Source organism: Lactuca serriola, chromosome 8, assembly GCF_051521515.1.
Source record: "Lactuca serriola cultivar US96UC23 chromosome 8, Lser_US96UC23_V15, whole genome shotgun sequence".
NCBI lineage: Eukaryota > Viridiplantae > Streptophyta > Magnoliopsida > Asterales > Asteraceae > Lactuca > Lactuca serriola.
In genome coordinates this window covers 211,973,725-211,985,308 of record NC_136415.1, presented here as the reverse complement: position 1 = coordinate 211,985,308, position 11,584 = coordinate 211,973,725, and positions in this window count along the sequence as shown.

Sequence of the window (11,584 nt, the reverse complement as noted above, 5' to 3'; positions counted from 1 at the left end):
TGCTATACACTCGACTTACATAGAAAGGGTTCTTATACACCACAAAAAAACATACTAAACTATAATAAGTATAGTTAGGTTGCATATACATTTCAAACATTTTGATAAACTATAATAGGTATAGTTTATGATCATTTACATTACAAAAGGTTTTCACACGAATGGGGTACATTCCAAAGTACCGGGTTTTCATATAAATGGGGTACATTCCAAAGTATCGGGTTTTCATATAAATGGGGTACATTCCAAAGTACTGGGTTTTAATATAAATGGGATACATTCCAAAGTACCGGGTTTTCATATGAATGGGGTACATTCCCAAGTATCGGGTTTTCATTTAAATGGGGTACATTCCAAAGTACCGGGTTTTCATATAAATAGGGTACATTCCAAAGTACCGGGTTTTCATATGAATGGGGTACATTCCAAAGTAACGGGTTCACATAAAATAGTTATTATAATATTAAAACTATATTTCATCTAGAATTGTTAGACTTCAACTATAATCGTTGAGCGTATATGCTTGAGTCATATAAGAATTTAGTCTTGATTGGCTTAGAATTGGTGGGGCCCGCCTCATCTCCTATTCCCCATTGGGTTGTGGACCTAGGGCAAACCCACTATATTCAACGTTTTATCTAACTTAAATCTTATATAACTTATATACGCTGGATGATTATAGGGGAAATCTACGAGTCATTCTAGGCTTCATTAACGCATCATATAGGAATATTCTGTTCACACTTAACCAAGAAAATATTGGATTTTTTGGAAATCAAACTCTATCGATTTTACAAGGAAAACGGTTTCTACTTCAAACAAAACTCTTATGAACTCACCAACTTAATTGTTGACACTTTTCAAAACTACTTGAATTCTCAGGAAATCAGTGAAACAGGAAAACTTCAGCGCTTTGAGGATGGGACGTCAAACCGTCAACAATTTATTTTGTCATCATAATGTAATTGATTTTGAAACATGTAAACATATACTTTGGTGTAACTTTTTCAATTATATTTATAATGGTTGTATTTACTTTGAACACTATTATACACGTTGTTGTGATACTGTACATGAAGTCCTCCACCCCCGGACGTTTCCGCCATCCTTGGTTTGGGGGTGTGACAATTTAAGTCTTTCCTATGGTTTGTATCAGTATACTAACAATGAATTAGTTCATATATTGAACTTCCAGTAGTTTAAGTCTAAATACTAATCCTTAGAATTTAGTTCACTTAAACTACCGCTCTAATACCATTATTGTAAGACCTACACTTTCATAATATTCAAACAGTTGTTACTCTAAAACACGCTGCATGCATATTCACAAATAATATTTTACATTGATAATTTATTTACAAACGACTGGATACAAACCGACTAAGTTTAAGTTTATTACAAAACTACCCAGGATATTGTATATTTTATACATACTAAAACATAAATACAAAAGTAATAGTATAAACTATTTTAATTCTTTCAACATTACAAAGCTATACCGGATGCTTGTTGCCTGCAATATATTAAAACATTAAGAGGGTAAGCGGTGACGCTTAGTGAGTTTAATAATAGATACAATATAACGTTATGCCATATATATACATCAATATGGCAGAAGCAAAGAGGAACAACAAAGACGTATGTGAAATCATGTGACAGGCGTTCATATCAATCAAAGACTTTATTCAAAGATATACTTTTCAATGCTTTTTATACATCAATAAAGTTCAGCCCAAACGGCATAGAAGACATATAAATTTCTAATTATCATTTTGCTAGCATATATAGGCTTTTACCCCTACCTAGCCCATTACCAATATCAAAAGTTATACGAGTCATGCTTTACATGGTCAAAGGCACAAAGCCAATACCAAAATATTACAAGACATGCTCTACATGATCAAACGTATATTACCAATATGAGACTTGTTCTACATGTCCAGAAAATAACCCGAAATAATAACACTGAAAAGCACATAGCACATATAACACATAACATACAATTGTTCCTATATATTGAACTCACTTTGAAATAACCAGGGGTTAAAATAGTAATTTGTGCAGCACTTCATTACTATAAATAGCTTTCTTCTATAAAAGTCGAGAGCTTTCTTGAAAACCGGGCTCTGCGAAGGTAGGGCTTCCAACCGAAAAGATAAATTTCTCGAAGTCTTCGGGCACTTCGGGGCGTGTTTCAAGTGCTAAAATTGATACCGAGGCTTCGGGGGATGTCAAAGTAGTAGAAATATGAAGTTAGGAGTGAAAAGTAGCAAAATTTCTAACAAAAATCGGGAGGTCTCGCACCCCTTATATCGGGTCGAGGTTCGGATCCGAAGCTAGAGGGAGAGGGCAGGTGACAGCGAAGCTGCGAGGCTTGGTACACGCGGCAGCTGGAGCGAGGTGTCTTAGACGTCGCCTAGGACGCCGAAAGGCGTGTCGGATGCTTACCAGATCGAAGTTCGGTCCAATTGGAAGGCGACACGTGGCTACTGTTCATGCGAGGTGACGTGGCATCTCCAGATAAGAACCTTATCCATGCGAAAATTCTCGAAAATTGTGCTTAAATCTTCTAAAATCCATAACTTTCGCATACGTGCTCTGTTTTCGATGTTCTTTATATGCACGCGTAGCTAAAATTATGCTCTACAACTTTTGCTTAGAGTTCGTCGGCTAATTTTGAATTTAATTTTAATATTATTATTTTTAACAGATCGGGACAGGAATATCCGTTAAAATTTCATAACTTCTTCATCCGACATCCGTTTTCGTCACACTTTTTATCGTTGTACTACTAATGACGAGACCTTCAATTCTCGTTTAGGTTGTGTTGGCTAAAAATCACTCGATCTAAAATTCGAGTTTTTAGATGTCTACTGCTAAGCTGAAACTTAGAAATATTCATAACTTCCTCATACGAAGTCAGATTTTGGCGTTCTTTTTATCATAATTATCGGTTTAACGAATACTATGAATTTCATTTAGATTACTAAGGCTGAAAAGTAGTTTATCAAAAACTCAATTTTTACGTCATTCGGTGTTGTGCCGGTTTTGTCGCGGATCTTCGATTGGTCATAACTTCATCGTTATAACTCGGATTTTGATGAGTTTTTCGCCTAAATGTTTCTAACGAGATTCTCTACAACTTTAAATAATAAAACTTCACTTATTTCAAGTTTTATATTTTCGCTAAATATCATTATTTGGCTTTTAACTGGAATCTCATAAGACTCCCAATATTTTATGAGTGATTCTAAACATAGTTTTTCTTTATTTCTAGTAAAAACCATATGTCAGAACTTAACATTCAAATTTACATAACATTTCGTAATATTATTCACTTTTATAATTTACAATACATGATAACTGAACGTGTATGTTACAGGATCACACCCTTCCAGGGTGAAACCTTCAGTAATACCATGTCACCCTCCTAGAATTTCAACTTAGATAGGCGTCTGTCGGTGTAACTCTTCTGCCGACTCTGAGCAGTCTGTAGTCATTTTCTAATCTGCTGAATCTTCTCAGTAGTTTGCAAGACTACCTCCATCCGTCCCATCACTCTGTGACCAACCTCACACCAATAGATCGAGGTCCAACATCTCTGCCCATACAACAACTCAAAAGGTGGGGCACCAATACTGGAATAATAGTTGTTGTTGTAGGTGAACTCTGCAAGGGGTAGGTAGGAATCCCAACTCCCATTGAAATCGATGACACAAGCCCTCAACATCTCCTCGAGGGTCTGTATAGTCCGCTCACTCTGGCCATTGGGCTGTGGATGATATGTTGTGCTAAAATGCAGCCGAATGCCCAACTCCTCATGGAACCTATACCAGAAGCGAGAGGTGAATCTAACATCCCGATCGGAGACAATGGAGACTGGAACTCCATAGCGAGCAACGATCTCGCAAACATACATGTCGGCCAGCCTCTCAGCCGATGAGCTCTCCCGTATGGCCAGGAAATGGGCACTCTTGGTCAATCGATCCACAATGACCCATATAGCATCGAATCCCTTCATCATCCTTGGCAACTTGGTAATGAAGTCCATCGTGATCTGTTCCCATTTCCACATGGGAATCTCTAGAGGTTGCAGGTTTCCATGCGGCCTCTGATGCTTGACCTTGACCATCATGCAGCTAAAGCATCTCTTGACATTCCAAGTGATTTCTCGGTTCATGCACGGCCATTAGTAGCTCAAACTCAAATCCCGGTACATCTTAGTGGATCCCGGGTGAATAAAGAAGTGAGACTTATGAGCCTCTTCCATAACCGTCTGTCTGAACCCTCCAGACATCGAAACCCATACCCGACCACATCGGGTCAACAATCCTCAGCTATCCTGCACAAATCGGGTGTTCTCGCCCCTGACCCTCTCCAGTTTCCAGTTCTCTGGTCACATGCCCTCAGCCTGAGCCTCTCTAATCAAACTCATGAGTGGTGAATCCACTGATATCCTCATGCAGATTGCTGGCATGGAAGACCCAGCTGACTTGCGGCTCAGAACTTTGGCCACCATGTTCGCTTTACCTAGGTGGTAAAGGATCTCGCAGTTGTAGTCCTTGACTACATTTAGCCACCTGCGTTGTCTCATGTTTAGGTTCGGCTGATCCATGATGTATCAAAGGCTCTTGTGATCCGTCTATATGGTACATCGGACCCCATAGAGGTAATGTCTCCAAATCTTGAGATCGAATACCACTGATCCTAACTCCAGATCATGAGTAGGGAATCTCGCCTCATGCGGCTTCAGCTGCCGTGATGCGTAGGCTATCACCCGTCCTCTCTGCAAGAGGACCGCCCCCAATCCAGTGATGTATGCATCACAAAACACTATAAAATCCTTAACTCCTTCCGGGGGTAACAAGACTGGAGCCTCGCATAGTCGCTGTCGGAGGGTCTCAAACATCCTCTGCTGCTCGGGGCCCACCACCCCTTTCCTCGTCAAAGGAGTGAGGGGTACTGCAATCTTGGAGAAATCATGTATGAATCTCTGGTAGTACCCTGCCAATCCCAAAAAGCTCCTAATGTCTGTGGGAGCTTTCGGAACCTCACACTGCATGACTGCCTCGATTTTGGCCGGATCGACCAAAATCCCCTTTTAGCTAACGAGGTGTTCTAGGAACCGGACCTCTCGTAACCTAAACTCGCACTTCAAGAACTTGGCATACAAGTGTTCTCGCCTCAGAACTCCTAATAACTCCCGCAAATGCTCCTCATGTTGCTCTCAGGTATTGGAATACACTAAGATATCGTCGATGAATACTACGACCTAGCGATCGAGCATTGGTCTGAAGACCCTTGCCATCAGGTCCATAAACATTGTTGGCATGTTAGTGAGCCCAAACGGCATCACCACGAACTCGTAATGTCCATAACGAGCTTAGAACGCAGTCTCCTCCACGTCCTCCTCTCCGACCCTAACCTGATGATACCCATACCACCTCAAATTTATCTTGGAAAACCAAGACGCACCCTGCAACTGATCAAATAAATCGTCTATCCTTCGGGAGTGGATAACGGTTCTTCACCATCAATTTGTTCAACTCTCGGTAGTCAATACACATCCGGTGTGAACCATCCTTCTTCCTAAAAAAGAGTATCAGCGCTCCCCACGGAGAACTGCTCGGACGGATGAACTGCTTGCCCAGCAGTTCATGCAGCTGTGATGATAGCTCCTACATCTCTGGTGTTGCCAAACGGTATGGCGCCTTAGCGATAGGAGCCGCACCCAGCACTAGGTCGATCCTAAACACGAGCTGCCTCTCCGGAGGCACTATGGGTAACTCCTCTGGGAACACATCAGCAAACTCCCTGACCATTGGAACCTCTGATACTGATATCTGATCTCTGACCCATGTATCCACCACATACGCTAGATAACTCGCATACCCATGTTGAATATACTGCCGAGCCCTGGCAGCTAAACCAAACCCTGAGCCCATTATGGTACCATCACCATAGACGATTAGTTCTCCCCTACTGGGGGTTCGAACCACCACCCGTTGACCCTCGTAGTCGATCGTAGCATCGAAACGACTAAGCCATTCTATACCCACAATCACGCACACATCCCCCATGGGGATCAGAATCAAATCGATCGGGAAGGACACCCCAAAGATCTCCAAATCACATCCTCGATAGACTGAAGAAGCAGAAACCCCGTCTTGGTTAGCAATAAAGACTCGCAACGGACACTCTAACTCTCCTACTGGCACACCGAACTCCCCACTAAATGTCTGAGAAACAAATGACTGACTCACCCCCGAGTCAAATAAAACTAATGCATGCAAGGAGTTCACTAAAAACGTACCTAATCACAGGTACAAAAGAAAAGCATAAGACAAATATAATAAATAAGATAAGGGTTAGAAACATACCAACAACCATATCTGGTGCTGCTCCGGCCTCCTCGGTTGTAAGCTGGAAGGTGCGTCCCTGAGCCCTCGAGGGCTCTGCTCTACCCTGCCTCCCATCGGTGATTCTCAGTGTAGGCGACACTGGAGCCTGCACCGGCTTGGCGGCTAGAAGACGACACTAGGACTTCATATGGCCCACCTGCTATCAATGGTAACAAATTCTAACTCCAAGCGCTAGAGTCTGCTGTCTGTAATCCCTAGCCAGTTGACCCTGCTTGCCACACTTGTGACACCCGCTCCCTACTCGGAGAGTCCCTGAATGAGCCTTTCCGCAATTCCCACAAGTGCGGCCTGGCTGTCCCCTTGATTTGGTATCAGTGGTCTTAGACCACTTTGGTGCCGGCGGAGACTGTGTCAGGGCCTGCCACTGATCCCTCAACTGTAGCTCAAAATCCAACTCATGCCGCCTAGCAGCCTCCTGTAAATCCAATAGTGTATTACATCACTGGGTGGGAACAAACTGACGGATGTCCGTCTTGAGCATGCTCAGATAACGTGTCATTTGAGCTTGCTCTAAAGCAAACTCCAGGCAAAACATTGCCCTGTCGGTAAACATGCGGGTGATCTCCATCACCGACTCCGTACCTTGTCTATGATCAAAGAACTCTTGTGACAACCTCTTGTGCTCGACCCGTGGAATGTAGCGGCAGTGATACATGTCCCTGAACTGCTCCCAAGTAACCGTACCTCTCTGGTCATCCGAATAAGACCCAGTAATCAACCTCCACCAGTTCTTTACCCTAGTCCTCAGCAAGTTCAGGGCACATCTGACCTTCTAGTCAGTAGGACATGAACATGTGAAGAAACACCCCTCCATATCAAATAACCACCTTATTTCCTTGTGGGATCCCGAGTCCCATCAAAAGTAGGGAGCTTCGTGTTATCGAAGTCCCGATACTGGAATGACTTACTAGCTCCTCCCCTTGCTGCTGATACAGCCGTTGTAGCTGCTGCGGCAGCTGTCTCAGCAAGGGTTGTGTATCTGTCATCGAAAAACTCCATCATAGCGGTCTTAACAGACCCAAACATCTCCAGAATCTGACCCCGGACAATCTCAACCACCTCCACAGGGATGATCTCCCTGACACGATCCTTTGTCAACACTGGCCCATCATGGCCGATAACCTTGGGTGCTATCGGGGCCTCCTGATCGCCCTGCCTTGATCCCGATCCGGACCCAGTCACAAAACGCCTCGTAACCACCATACTAAAAATATAACAGGAAGATATCATATAATCCGCACAAATAATAGGGAACCAACTCCCAACTAAACCCGAGGGGTTGTGACTTCCATGCTACATGTATGGGTCATATGCTTTCAGTAGTATGGGCCCATACTACTTTCCACACCTATCCATATTTGTTTCAAGTATCATCACAACACCAAAAAAATATACATATTCATGGTGGTCACTCAATCCTCACTCCTAGAGGAAAGCTAACTGTCTCACAACTGACCTACCGGCCTTACACAACCACCTATCCATGAAACTTCCATCAACCTTGCAGCGCAAGTGTATGCTAGTCATACATAACGCTGGAACTTATAGACATCCGAATACCCGATCCTACCCTAACCCTTCATCAATCAAGAACAGTAAATAAGGCCAAACCAAACATTCTCAGGCTATAAGATCTTAATTATGTACGGTTACGATGCATACACCAATCAACTACAGTAATGATGTCAATTTCATATAAGGAAAACCCCAGGCTATCAGGCATCATACAATCAGACAATTATATCATGCAATTCTTGAAGATCCCTAGCCTAGTACTAGCATGTTCTTCTAACATATCACATAATCAAATAATTGCATGGTATTTTGGGGTCTACTTACTGGCTCCGGCTGATCGTACACTTGCATCCTCCATTATTATTTTCAAAACCATTTGAAAAAAAAATTTGAAAATCTTTTCCTTGATTTGAGACTAGAGTCACACGAGTGTTCCTCCAATTCACTCAAACCAAGGCTCTGATACCAACTTGTAACACCCATAAAAATCATGCCAAATTTAAACTTTTTAAAAACATTTCAAACCATTAAACATTACAAAGTTTGTTTTCAAAATAGTATAATATCAAAGTATCCCAAAAATATAAACAAAAATATGAGGAGTTGTACAATCACACCTTTGCCTTTCTGCCATCATCTGATGTACCTGAAACCAAAACTGAAACTGTAAGCTCAAAGCTTAGTGAGTTCCCCCAAAATACCCATACACACAACAATACTCATATAATAACAACCAGCATACTATGCGTCCATTCAACCATCAGGTTGGAATACCCCAGGTCCTCAACCTTCCGGTTGGAATGCGAACATACTATGGGTCCAATCATCCTTAGGATTGAATACCCCAGGCCCACAACCAACAGGTTGGAATCCCTACATACTACGAGTCCAATCATCCTCTGGATGGAATACTCACGATCCACAACCATCACGTTGGAATGCCCAGGTCTATTGGCTTTCACACAAAGTAGATAAACCTCAACCACTAATCAAATATGTGCACATATATCAGCTAAACACATAACAGTCCATAAAGCGTTTTTTCATGATTTTTTTTAACATGAAACTGAATTTGGGTCTAATTAAGTATATAATCCCGATATACATTTTGAGAGGGCGATGTGTCTATGTAAAGAACTATATACAAAAAACATATCCATAAAATAAAACTTGGTAATCAAATTTAAAATGAATATCTTTTAGTGGTGTGAAAATGACATATTAAGCATTTTTTCATATTTTTTCAAATGAAGCCTACTTTGGGTCTAATTAAGTACATACTCCCGATATACATTTTGAGAGGGCAATATGTATATGGAAACAACTATATGCAAACAACGTATTCACGAAATAAAACATGGTAATCGGATTTAAAATAGATATCTTTTAGTGGTGTGAAAATGGCACGTTAAACGTTTTTTCATAAGTTTTTTTAACCTGAAGCCTACTTTAGTTCTAATTAAGTATATACTCCTGATACTCGTTTTGAGAGGGTTATATGTCTGTGAAAAGAAATATATACAACAATATATTTACAAAATAAAACTTGGTAGTGGGATTTAAAACAAATATATTTTAGTGGTGTGAAAATGACACGTTAAGCGTTTTTTCATAGTTTTTTTTTATTTTTTAACATGAATCCTACTTTTGGTCTAATTAAGTATATACTCCCGATATCCATTTTAAGTGAGCGATATGTCTATGGTGGTGTGAACAACCTAAACTAAAATAATATATAAAAGCATCACAAAAACATCTTAAAAATATAATAAAACCATTACAATAGACACAAAATTTAAAGACTCTTAAATTTAAGGGAGGTTTAAATCAAAATTAGCATAGAAGCTCTGTGATCTGCTCCCATAAGCCCCAATATTATTCAATTTCTCCTGCCTAGTAAGATTTCTTATACACTTTGATCAGCTCCACTAGGCCCTTTTAGAACAATTGTTTCTTGTGCGTCCTGCTTGACCGCATGTAGAACACTCTTTTCTTATTGGACGCTCACCTTGGGATGGAATACGGTCTATGTTTCTTGGCATGTTAGGCTGACTTTTATCCATTATTAGTGGCTTAATAGTCATAAAACCATAGGGGATCTCCCATTCAGATGGCTTAGGCAAATGGTTCGCTCTTTCCTTATATATTTTCCTCAATGTCTCGATATAGTAAGCTTTTAAAACATACATTGAGCAGTAATCATAGATGTTGACTGTTGGCACTCTTATGGCATGTACATAAGGTATGTCGTCAACTTGTCACTTCCCTACATGTACATGTCCTTTCTTGGAAATCAACAATGACATCTTTTCTCCCCTTTTTGACCCCGTATCTAAGTCTTGAGACCGGGCGAACATCCCAATTAGTAAAATTACTTTTATTTTTTTTACAATGTCATTACCCAATGGGGTGAGTGTTGTTGATTCTGATATAAACAATAGCATTTTACATAGTTAAGATCAATAACATTTGACAAAAACATTAATATTACGACTTAATACCTACAAAGTTTCGACTTTGAAAGGTCCATTGTTGCATTGTTGCATGAAAAAGTCGATCAACATCAATATTAGCACCTTCCATGCATGTCTAGATAATACATTTATAGACTTTTCATTGTTGGACGTCATAAGATTATATCGATTGCCTCTAAAATGTGCCCATGACCAACTTTCAGGATTTATACTTTGTGAGTATTCCCATACGTTTTGTTTTTTTTTCTCCTCATTCTATCCATGGCAGCATCAAATCATCAACTATATAGGATCTACAAGCCTCCCAAAAAAAATTAACTATCACAATCCTCCCATATCTAGATACTATGTGTGAAATATAAACGGATACCACATATTTTGTGGTGGGTGTGAGGAAAACTATTTGCAATGGATGTCGCTATAGATGGAGCCCTATCAGATCTGAATGTAAGATCCTCCATGTTGCTTCTGCAATTTGCTTAATTTTTGAAGAAACCATGACCGAGAATCTGTACACTCACTTTTTCATATGTCATATGCAACCAGTAATATATGGTTATGTCTGTCCTTAGTAACTGCAATTAACATGGTACCTTTAAACTTGCCCTTTGGAAGGGTTGCATCTACTACAAGGGCCGGCTTACAATAATTGAAGAAATGCCATACTTAAAATTCATTGTATATTTATTTAAAAATAATCATTATGGTAAGTTACATCAAAAATATAATTATAAAAGGTAGTAATATTGGCTGTGCAACCAAGTATGATATACAAGAACTCAAACTAATCATTAACATATGTTTGAATATGTGTTACCGTGTCGAGATTGTGTTTGACCAAGTTGTGGAAATAAGTCGTAAGTTTGGTAAATGAATCCTCTTTGGTACCCCTTAACAAAAAGAGAGCATATTGTTTCGCACACCACACCTGATGGTATGTGATGCTGATTTTCAATTTTACGTTCATATCGTTAACAATATCACCTCCACGATAGACTCTGCTATAATCTTCAAACAAAACATTAGCAATATATTCACCCAACAAATGTATGTTTTCTTGTCTATCATTAGGTTGCAAGTTTGTTGAAGAACATGTGTGTTTATCAACAATTTTTGACACTTGGAAAATTCCATCGGAAATTTTGATTCTCTTTGCTCTTATTAACCAATAAT